At 38.0% G+C, this 11,476-nt stretch overlaps 1 pseudogene across 1 annotated transcript; it reads right to left on the reverse strand.

The window, feature by feature from the left end:
* Positions 1–939: 939 nt before the first annotated feature.
* Positions 940–5,866, reverse strand: LOC123648186 (annotated as a pseudogene). Its single transcript, XR_006738510.1, has 2 exons — positions 5,786–5,866; positions 940–1,831 (listed from the first exon to the last, which is right to left on the reverse strand). The product of XR_006738510.1 is annotated as a nucleophosmin-like (transcript).
* Between the last annotated feature and the right edge of the window lie 5,610 nt (positions 5,867–11,476).

An 11,476-nucleotide genomic window follows, 5' to 3' on the forward strand; every position in this document is an offset into this window, starting at 1 on the left:
TGTTGATCTAAACCAGTGTGGGCCCCCAAAGGTTGTATAAGAATTTTGTACCTGGGCAGTATGACATCAAAGCACAAGACAGTTGTTCATAAGTCTCTCTGGCTTTGCATTTCCTTTCTCACTTCCAGGCTGAAGGAAGTATATCCCCAGAAGAGAGGAATTAGTATTATAAGGGTTCAAAATCTAACCTACATTAGTAGTTCTAGAAGCCAGTTCCAGAAGCATACCAAAGGCGAATTCTGTGCCAGTTCCATTGGTAAGAACAGAATCTGACTTAGAAAAACAAGAAACAATTAGGAAAAGTGTGTATCCCTTTAGGTGGGGTAATAAATTTAGGGATTTTGTTCATAATCAGCACTGTGGTATTATTGAAGTCATTGGCTCAGGAGCCAGATAGATTTGAATTTTCATCCCAAATTTCACAAACCTTATGACCTTAGGTAATTATTATAACTTCTCTGTGTCACACCAATTTATCTGTAAAATGGGGATTGTAATACCCAAAGGTAGTTGTGAGAATTAAGCAAGCTAATGCATGAGAAGTACTAAGAGTACCTGATACAAAGCAGGCATATGGTGTTGTAGCTAATATCTTGATGACAATAAGGGAGTTGATGATGTTGTAAAGCAGAAGTCATAAACTTAAAGTCTCTTAAAAGTTTAAATCCTCTTAAAAGACAGTGGAGATAAACCAAACACTTCTGTGGACTTGTATTAGTCAATATTTTTGACCTAACTAGTTTATGACCTCCATTAAGGATAGACATACAAAATTAATGGAGAGCCATTATAGAGGGTGATTGTTTAATTAAAGCAAAATTAAACAAAAGCTAACAAATTTAGGAATAGTGGCACCTTTAAAACAGCATGCCAATCAATCCATAGATATTTATTGAGTATTTAATATGTACCTAATATTTATTTACTTATTTTTTTTACTTTATTAAAATACTGGGTTTATTTCACATGTATATTTTTGTCTCCCCACCATTTCCATGTCTGACCACTGCTACTACTATGTCCTATCATAACATTCCATACATTCTCAAAACCAAGCAAAGGGTGGAGTTCCATCTTTAAAAACTAAACAGGCATTTTGGACAACACATTCTTGGCAATGGATCCTGGACAACATTTATCAAACATGGTAGGGAAAGTTCTCACTCTGCATTATAAAAAGGACAGCCAGATATCAACTGTTACAGAAATGAAACAAGACGGAAAATTTTAACAAACTGTTTAAACTGTTTTCTTAAAGAGACTTCCTCCACTGCCAGAGATATTGAATAGCCTCCTGGTCAGTCACACTCAACCAGTTCTTCACATAATTGATGAACTTCGCTTCCTCTTTGGGAAGAGAACCACCCTTTTCTATACTTGCTTGCATTTTTGCCTTAATGTCTTCTACAGAACTAGGTCCTTTTGGCATTTTAGGAGTTTTTTCCTGCTTTTTGAAGGATTCTTGACCCTTTGGTGTTGATGGTTTTGTCTTTTCCATTCTGGTTTGATTTCTGTACATTTATGGCTAGAGTGTCTCGTACAGATTTCTTCACTGGAGATTTTTCTTCAGTATCCTCATCATCAAACTCATCATCATCATCATCTTCATCAGCAGCAAGTTTTACTTTTTTCTGTGGAACCTTGCTACCACCTCCAGGGGCAGATCGCTTTCCAGATATACTTAAGAGTTTCACATCCTTCTCCTCTTCATCTTCTGACTCTGCATCTTCTTCCACAGCTACTAAGTGCTGCCCACTAATATGCACAGGCCCTGAACCACACTTCACCCGTAAGACCACTGGTGGTATTATTCAAAGCCCCCAAGGGAAACCTTTAAGAATGGTCAGTTTAGGGGCTGGTGCCAAGGATGAATTGCACATTGTTGAAGCAGAGGCAATGAATTATGAAGGCAGTCCAATTAAAGTAACACTGGCAACTTTGAAAATGTCTGTACCTAATATTTACTAGGGTTAATTATTCACATGAGTTAATGAAGCCAAAATGGCCAATTCAGTTGCTCATGTGAGTTACTTCACTCCTTTTTAGGGCCCCAGGCTGGCCACAATCACATGCTACTTGGAGAGTTTGTCCATGGCTCTTTCCATGTGTTGAAGAAACATAATCAAAACAAAAATAAAATCTTTTCTCAGCACAGAAATGCTCTCCATAAAGATAGGAGAGGAAAAAAATACTTTTATTATTGAACAAGTGTTAGAGCAGAATGTGATCTACAACATAGGCAATTCACTAAAATATTGCAAATACAGAAAGAAATCTCACTCTTTTTTATGGCCAAACAAAGGCAACCTGGTATATACCTGTTTGCAAGATAAACAATAACTAATTCCCAAGTAAGAGGACTTGACAGCACCAAATGTCATGCATAGTTCATCATGACTTTACCTGGTAATTGAGGTGACCATCTGTGTTGACTAATTGGCTTTATCCAGAGGAAAAACAAACTTCTTATATCTTTGTGACAGAAGGTAGTTTTGTAACTGGAGCAAGGCATCCACAAAAGGTGGGTTCCTACTCTCCCACAGAAACTAGAAGATAGGGGTGCTATCTTTCAATGTTTACATTTCAAATAGGTATCTCCAAGGTCCTTGAGAAAGACATTCCTGGATTATAAAGCTGACAAATGGCCTATCTAGTTTTTAAAAGGATTTGTATACATTTCAAAGAGAGGAGAAAGTAATTACAATTACAAATTTTCTAAATTAAATGCTGGGAGAAAAAGGAGAGAATGAAAATCTCTTTTCTTATTTGAAGTAGCAAGAATTAACCCTGCTGTTTTCAATGTGTATTGGTTCTTACACATAAACCTGAGATACATCATCTGAGCATGGTTAGTCCCCATTTCACAGATGAATTGCTGAGGCACAGATAAGTTAATTACCTAATCAATAGTTGATGGTTAAAATTAAAATTTTATATATATTAAAGTTGGCAATGGTAGGGAAGATGTTTCATGTGATTGGATTTAATTTTTTCTTGCATTGTTAAAATATGGTATCTCTTTAATGGTATATCTCAGAAGAGAAATGAGAAAACTCCAGATAACCTTTCATATTCATTAACATTTTCTTTATTATAAGAGCTTGGGGAGAAATTCTTGGCTATTTTAATTTAAAGAAGACTGCTCATTAATTCTTTCAGTACAGAGACCATTTACTGTGTTAAATCAGCCTGATGTTACAAATGTTTAATTGTTAACACAACCAGATTTGTAGTATTTTACCTTATTAGGAGGTTTTTTAAAATTTCAAAATATTAAGGGGACATAAATGTTTTTGGTGACATGGGTTGCTTTTGTACTGCTTGAGTCAAAGTTATAAATGTGCCCATCATGCAGATAGTGTACATTATACCCATTAGGTATGATTTCACCAATCTCCTCCTCTCCCCTTCCCTTGGTTGATTTCCACTGAGCTTTACTTCCCTTTGTGCACATGTGTGCTCATGGGCTAGTTCCAACTTAATAGTGAGTACATGTGGTGTTTGTTTTTCCATTCTTGAGATACTTTGCTTAGAATAATTGTCTCCAGTTCCTCCCAAATTGTTGCAAAAGGTATTAATCCATCCTTTTTTATGGCTGAGTAGTACTCCATAGTATTCATATACATTTTGTTAATCCACTCATGAACTGATGGACACTTGTTTGATTTTAGATCTTTGCGAATGTGAATTGTGCTGCAATAAACATTCGAGTACAGGTGTCTTTTTTGATAAAATGACTTCTTTTCCTTTGGGTAGATACCTGGATCAAATCGTAGGTCTACTTTTAGTTCTTTGAGGAAACTCCATATTTTTTTTTCATAGAGGTTGTACTAATTTGTAGTTTCATCAATAGTATGTAAGCATTCATTCTCTCTGCATCCATGCCAGCATCAATTGTTTTTGGACTTTCTGATAAAAGCCATTCTAACAGGGGTAAGGTGATCTCTCATTGTGGTTTTAATTTGCATTTCCCTGATGATTAGTGATGTTGAGCATTTTTTTGTATGTTTATTGGCCATTGTCTATCTTTTTTTGAAAAGCTATTGTTCATGTCTTTTACCCACATTGTAATGCATTGTAATGGGATTTTTTTTTTCTTGCTGACTTGCTTGAGTTCTTAGTAGATTCTGGTTATTAGCTCTTTAGCAGATGCATAGCTTGTAAATATTTTCTCCAATTCTGTAGGTTGTCTATTTGCTCTGTTGATTATTTCCTTAGCTGTGAAGAAGCTTTTTAATTTAATCAAGTCCCATTTATTTATTTTTGTTTTTGCTATGATTTCCTTTGGGGTCTTAGTCATAAATTCTTTACCAAGAAGAGTTTTTCCTACATTTTCTTCTAGAATTCTTAAGCTTTCTTGCCTTACACTTAAGTCTTTTATTCATCTTGAATTACCCTTTGTGAATTGTGAGAGATATGGATCCTGTTTCATTCTTCTGCCTGTGGCTATTCAATTTTCCTAGCACCATTTATTGAATAGGGCTTCTTTTCCCCATTGTATATTGTTGTCTGTTTTGTCAAAGATCAGTTGGCTGTATGTGGATTGTTTTATATCTAGGCTCTCTGTTCTGTTTCATTGGTCTATGTCTCTATTTTTATACCAATACCATGCTGTTTTGGTTACTATAGTCTTACAGTATAGTTTGAAGTGTGGTAATGTGATGGCTACAGATTTGCTATTTTTGCTTAAGATTGCTTTGGCTATTCAGGCTCTTTTCTGGTTAAAAACAAAGTGTAGAATGATTATTTTTAGATCTCTGAAATATGACATTGGTATTGTGATGGGGATTGCACTGAATCTGTAAATAACTTTCGGTAGTATAGACATTTTAACAATGTTGATTCTACCGATCCATGAGCATGTTATGTTTTCTCCATTTGAGTCATATGTAATTTCTTTCCTCAGTGTTTCATAGTTCTCTTTGTAGAGATCTTTCACCTCCTTTGTTAAGTATATTTCTAGGTATTTTATTTTCTTTGTAGCTGTAGTGAATGGTATTGAGTCTTTGATGTGACTCTCAGCTTGACTGTCATTGGTATTCAGAAATGCTACTGATTTGTGTACATTGATTTTGTTCCCTGAGACTTTGTTGAATTCGTTTATCAATTCCAGGAGTCTCTTGGTGGAGTCTTTGGGGTTTTCTAGATATAAGATTATATCATCAGAAAAAAGTGATAGTTTGACCTCCTCTTTCCTGATTTGGATACAATTAATTTCTTTCTCTTGCCTGATTGCTCTGGCTAGGACTTCCAGCACTATGTTGACTATAAGTGGTGACAGTGGGACCCTCATCTTGTTCTAGTTCTTAGAACGTTTTCAGCTTTTCCTGATTCAACATGATATTGACTGTGGGTTTATCATTATATAGTTTTTATAATCTTGATGTATGTTCCTTCTATGCCTAGTTTTTTGAGGGTTTGTCATGAAAGGGTGCTGAATTTTGTCAAATGCTTTTTTTTTTTGCATCTACTGAGATGATCATGTAGTCTTTGCTTTTGCTTCTGATTATGTGGTGCATTAGTATGTTGAACTAGTTTTGCATCCCTGCGATGAAGCCCACTTAATCATGGTAGATTATTTTTTTCATGTGTTGTTGAACTTTGTTTGCCAGTATTTATTGAGGATTTTTGTATCTATATTCGTAAGGGATATTAGTCTGTAGTTTTCCTTTTTTGTTGTGTTCTTTCCTGGCTTTGGTATCAAGGTGATGCTGGCTGTATAGAATGAGTTGGGGAGGAATCACTCTTTCTTGATGTTATGGAATAATTTCTGCAGTATGGGTACCAGCTCTTCTTCTGCAGTGTGAGTACCAGCTTTTCTTTGCAGGTCTGGTAAAATTTGGCTGTCTGGTAAAATTTGCCCCATCTGGTCTGGGGCTTTTTTTTTGTTGGAAGATTTTTTTATTACTGTTTTGATCTCACTTTTTGTTGTTAGTCTGTCCAGGAATGCTATTTCTTCCTGACTGAATCTTGAGAGGTGTGTGTTTCTAGGAATTTTTGCATTTCCTCTGAATTTTCTAGTTAATCTGCATAGAGATTTTCATAGTATTTACAGATGATATTTTGTATATTTGTGGTATCAGTTTTAATATCTCCTTTTTCATTTCTGATTGAGCTTGTTTGGGTCCTTTCTCTTCTTTTCCTGGTTATTCTAGCAAGAAATCTTTCAATTTTGTTTATCTTTCCAAAGAACCAATATTGGTTTTGTTGATCTTTTGTATTGATTTTTCATTTTCATTAGTTATTTCTTTTCTTCTCTTGACTTTGGACTTGGTTTGCTATTACTTTCCTATTTCCTTCAGATGTGTCATTAGATTGTTAATTTGTGATCATTTTCTCTTTTTGATGTAGGCATTTATGGCTTGAATTTTCCCCTTAGGACAGCTTTTGATAGCTTGTGTCCCCTTTTTCACTCATTTTGAGGAGTTTTTTGACTTCCAGTTTAATTTCATTGCTAACTCAATAATTGTTCAGCAATAGGTTGTTTAACTTTCATCACTTTGTGTAGAATTGAGTGTTTCTCTTGGTGTCATTTTCTAGTTTTATTCCATTGTGGTCTGAGAAGATACATGGTATCATTTCTGGTTTTTTTGTAGTTGTTGGGACATGTTTTGTGGCCTAAGATATGATCAGTCGTGGAGAATGTGCTGATGAGAAGAATATATAGTCAGTAGTTTTGGGGTAAAATGTTCTGTAAATGTATGTTAGACCTATTTGTTCTAGAGTCTCATTTAAGTCCAGTGTTTTTAAATTTATTTTTTGCTTGGATGATCTGTCCAGCTCTATTAGGGAGGTATTGTAATCCCCAGCAATTATGATGCTGCCATTTATCTGTTTGCTTACATCTGGTAGAATTTGATTTATGAATCTGAACTCTCCTATGTTAGCTGCATAAATATTTAGGATTGTTATGTCTTCTTGTTGAATTGTTCCCTTTACCATTCTATAATGACCACCTTTTTCTTTCTTTACCATTATTGATTTAATGGCAATTTTATCTGATATGAGAATGGCTACACCTGCTTTGTTTTATTTTCTGTTTGTGTGAAAATTTTTTTCCATCCCTTCACCTTGAGTCTCTATGAGTCCTTGTGGGTTATATGTATTTCCTGGAAACAATAGATACTTGGAAGTATTTTTTCATGCATTTAGCCAGCCTGTGTCTCTTGAGTGGGGTATTTAGACTATTCACATTGATTGATAGAATTGATATGTGGGATTCTGTTCTGTTCATTGTGTTGGGCAATACCTTATTGCTTTGTTTATCATCTTGTGCTATTGTTTTATATGTGCTCTGAGCTTTAGCTTTTGGGTGGTTTTACACTAGTGTGTGTTTAGTGTGCTGGTTTGTATATAATGCAGTTCTGAATATTTCCTGCAGGGCAGGTCTGTTCTTGACAAATTCCCTCAGTGATTGCTTATCTAGAAAAGTCTTTCTTTATTCTTCATGTATGAAACTCAGTTTTGCAGTATACAAAATTCTAGGCTGGTAGTTGTTCTGTTTAAGAAGACAGAAGATGGGACGCCAATCCCTTCTGGCTAGTAAGGCCTTTGTTGAAAAATCTGCAGCCAGCCTGATCTATTTTCCTTTATAAGTTACTTGATGTTTTCACCTCAGGGCTCAAAGGTGTTTCTCCTTTGTGTTGACTTTGGCCATTTCCTCTTTGCAATGAATGTCCCAGCTGTTTGTTCAGCTTCTTGTACCTGGATGTCTAGATCTCTAGCAAGACCAGGGAATTTTTCCTTAATTATTCCCTGAAATATATTTTCCAGCTGTTGTGCATTTTCTTCTTTACCATCAGGGATGCCTATGATTCTTATATTTGGCTGTTTTACAGAATCCCGTATTTCTTTAGGTTTTGTTCATTCCTCTTGATTCTTTGTTCTTTATTTTTGACTGAGTTAATTCAAAACAGTTATCTTCAAGCTCCAGAATTATTTCTTCTTCCTGATCTAGCCTATTCTTAAAACTTTCCACTGTGTTTTGTATTTCCTTAAATGAATTTTTCATTTTCAGAAGTTCTATTTGGTATTTTTTAAATATTTATATCTCTTTGGTAAATTTTTCATTCATGTCCTGAATTGTTTTCCTAATTTCTTTGAGTTGGTTTTCCATTTTCTCTTGGATTTCCTTGAGCTTCCTACAATCCATATTTTGAATTCTTTATCTATCATTTCAATATTTTCATTTTGATTGGGATCCATTGCTAGAGAGCTGGTGTGTCCCTTTACAGATTTCCTTTCTCTCTGATTTTTCATACTTCCAGAGTTCTTTTGCTAATTCCTTGTCTGGAGCACCTATTGTTTCCTGTTTTTGGATTTTCTTTTAGATGGGGCTTTATTCCTCCCCACACACTTGTAAGGGTATTTTTAGCATATGTTGGGTAAGAAACTTAGGATTTGCTTGTGGATGCTTTGATGGTGGTCTAGGTTCTGGATGGATGACTTGGTTATAGATATCCTTAGTGTGGTGGTTTTCTCAGTTGCTAGTTGTTTGTAAGCTGTAGTGCTGGTGAGCTGTGTGTGGACAGATTCTGTCTCTGTTGTTGATGATGGAGCTCTTTAAATCCTTTCTCTTTCCTAAGCCTTGTGGTGTTCCTAACAGTGTGAATTATGTTGGCATGCCCAGTTTAATCTCTGAGGAAATAGGTATTGTTCGTTGGTAAGAACCATCCACATCCTGTAAGGTTGAGTCAGTAAATGTTGTGAAGGGGTGTACAATTTGACCTCCATGCCAGTAGGTGGTGCTTGGCGGACACAACCAGCTGCAGTGTTGTTTTTGGGACCTGTGACTAGCTCTAGCCCCTTAGGAAAAGCACTGGAACACCCAGGTAGGTGGGGCTCTGGAACTTCCAGGTGAGTCCTTATTCTCCAACATAGCAGAGGTGGTTGGGAGAGTGAGGCTGGGCAGGGCTGGGTTGGGTGAGTCTGCCCTCAGTCTCCATGAAACCTGGTAAGGTAGCTGTCTCATCAGGGGTTGAAGGTCCTTTCTAGGGTGCTAGGAATAGCCATCAGGGAGAGGCTGAAGTTCCCCACCAAGCCAGAAAATTTGCTTGTGGGAGGGGGTCCACTTGAGATTTACAACATGCCTGTCAGAAATGGGTTTCGGTCTTTTCCTTCTGCCCCTGTTCTGTGGTCTCCCTTTGATGTCTGCTGGTGGATAGGAACCCAAACCAGTTGAACTCCCAGCAATGGCTCTGCAGGCTGGGAGCTTCCATGTCTGGGATCCCATGCTAGGATAGAGCATGGCCTTCTTATGGGGGGAGGGTTGCTCCACAAGTGTGCTGTGGCTCAGATCCGCACTGCACTCTTCTCTCAGTTCTGCCTTCCTAAGATTAGTTCACAAATCTCTTCTTCATGCCCCCAAACAACATGGTCAAGTCCTGGGGGTACAGGGTCTGGCCTGTAGGGTTGTCACCTGGTTCTCAAAAATCAATCCCTGACCATGCTAAGGAGAAGTGTGCTGGTCCTGAGTTACCTGCTTCATAGTATGCCCTGCTCTGATGCAACAGCCAGACAAGCAGTACTGGGGAAGAGGGCTGGTGAGCAAGATGCCCACAGTCCAAGTACACCTTAGTCCATTCTATGTTTTTAAGAGGAAAATTTGAGGTTCAGTTTCTGTGGAAGCCTCAGTGTGGTGTACATATCAGCAGAGAGGAAGCAGCCCACTCTTGAGAGCCCTGGCTCAATTGTCTTTCTTGGCAGCTGCAGGTAGGGGGGGTGTCTGGGAAGGAAAAGTGTCTGAATGAAGGAAAGCTACCACTCTGGTCATCTCTGTCTCTCTCTCCAGGAGGCAGCCCCCCAGGGATGTCCAGGCTCTGGAGTCACACATGGCTCCTGTGGTCTGGGTCAGAGCTGGGAAATGTTTGTGTGGGAAGCAGTGAGATAAAAACTGAGGGACTGAAGCTCCCTGAGGAGGAAGAAGGCTCACAGTGGGTAGAGAAGCAATATGGAACCTGCCTTCTTGGCTCAGGTCTGTGGCCGTGGGAGGTGACCCCCTGGGGGCTGGCAGCCTGGTGCTTTGCCTTCAAGAAGCTCCCTATTCACTGGCAGCTGCTTTTGGGTTTGTGAGGGTAGAAATGCTCTCCAGCAGCTCGGGAGCCTGCTGACTGCCAGAGATGTGAGGGAGGGAGAAACACAGCCCCCCACCTCCCTTTTTGCTGGGCTCCAAGCTGCTCCTGGGTTGCTCTCTACCAGTATCTTGCTCCTTCTTGTTTTGTTCCACAACTTCTTCCTGTGGAATCTCTGGTAGGTTCTGGAACTTCTTCCTTGGAATTACACTGATTTATGTTTTTTCTTTTTCTTTTTCATCTAAAACTTTTCCTTCTGTGTGAGACAATCTGGCAGCTGATGTCTCTTTAGCCATCTTGTCTCTCTATTAGGAGTTTTTCAAATGTTCTCACCAACTGTAAATTTTAGATCAACTAAATAATCTGGAAAAAAGGGGAAAAAGCAGAGGAATAAATCTTGTGGAGAACCCCTTATATGTGCTTGTTAGGAGCCTGGGGCTAAGGATGAGGAATGAAGGATCTCAGTGTTGGTAATTGTGGTGGTGGGAAGGGCGTGGTTGTGATGGGAGGATGTTGGGGGCCTTAAGATTTGGCATTCTTTTTTGCCCTCATTTCTTATTTTCAGTTTTAGCAGATTATCTGCTTTTAGTTTCCACTAAGATGAAATGAGGTCGTTGAGTTCAGTGACTGATTTACAGAATCAAAGTTCAAGTAAAGCTCCCAGATTACTGTCTTTTTTTAGTCCGACGTTTTATTATGTGAGTAGTAACCTTGGTCTCTGTGCTGTTTTAATTCAGAGTCTTATCTCACAGGAACCTTCGTTGTGGACAAAGTGAAAACATTTGTTTGGAATAAACAGTTTTCTCTTCTGCCCCAGTTTTTTTTTTCATAGCTTTTATGACATTTTAAAGGCATTATTTTTTACAGACATCAGGCAGTTCAATTCAAAAGTGGCCTTAGTGAGTTGCAGATATGTTTTGCATCATTGCTGAGCTTAGGGTAGTGCAAGCTTCCTTGCTTAGCAGATATTCTTGCATCTTGAATAAGTTTGGTTAAAGAGTTGGGAACTCTGGATTTGTTTTTTATACCTTAAAACATTTGATGACCTTTTGAAGTGTTCTTAGTGAATCTAAAGTGTAAAACTGAAAAATTAAATTATAGTTTATTTAATCTGGTTTAGAAGTGTGTTGGAGAACATAATTATTTTTCTTTTGGCCAAGTGAGGCTGAGAGAACAGGATCAGAGTCTTTATTAGTGTTGAAGTTGGAATGGAGCATGCAGCTTGGATCCAAAGACAAAATATGACTCCTACTGCTTTTTCCCTCACTTCCAAGTTTAGATCTGGTGACCCTCTTGTTTGAAAAGCTGCGGTCTATTCCATGTGGAGGAACAAATGAGAGGTTGGAGTAAAAATAGTTTACTCTGACTCTGTTTCTTCTGTGGAGGGGGTGGGGGCTGAGGGGAAG

Source organism: Lemur catta, chromosome 12 (assembly GCF_020740605.2).
Source record: "Lemur catta isolate mLemCat1 chromosome 12, mLemCat1.pri, whole genome shotgun sequence".
Lineage (NCBI taxonomy): Eukaryota > Metazoa > Chordata > Mammalia > Primates > Lemuridae > Lemur > Lemur catta.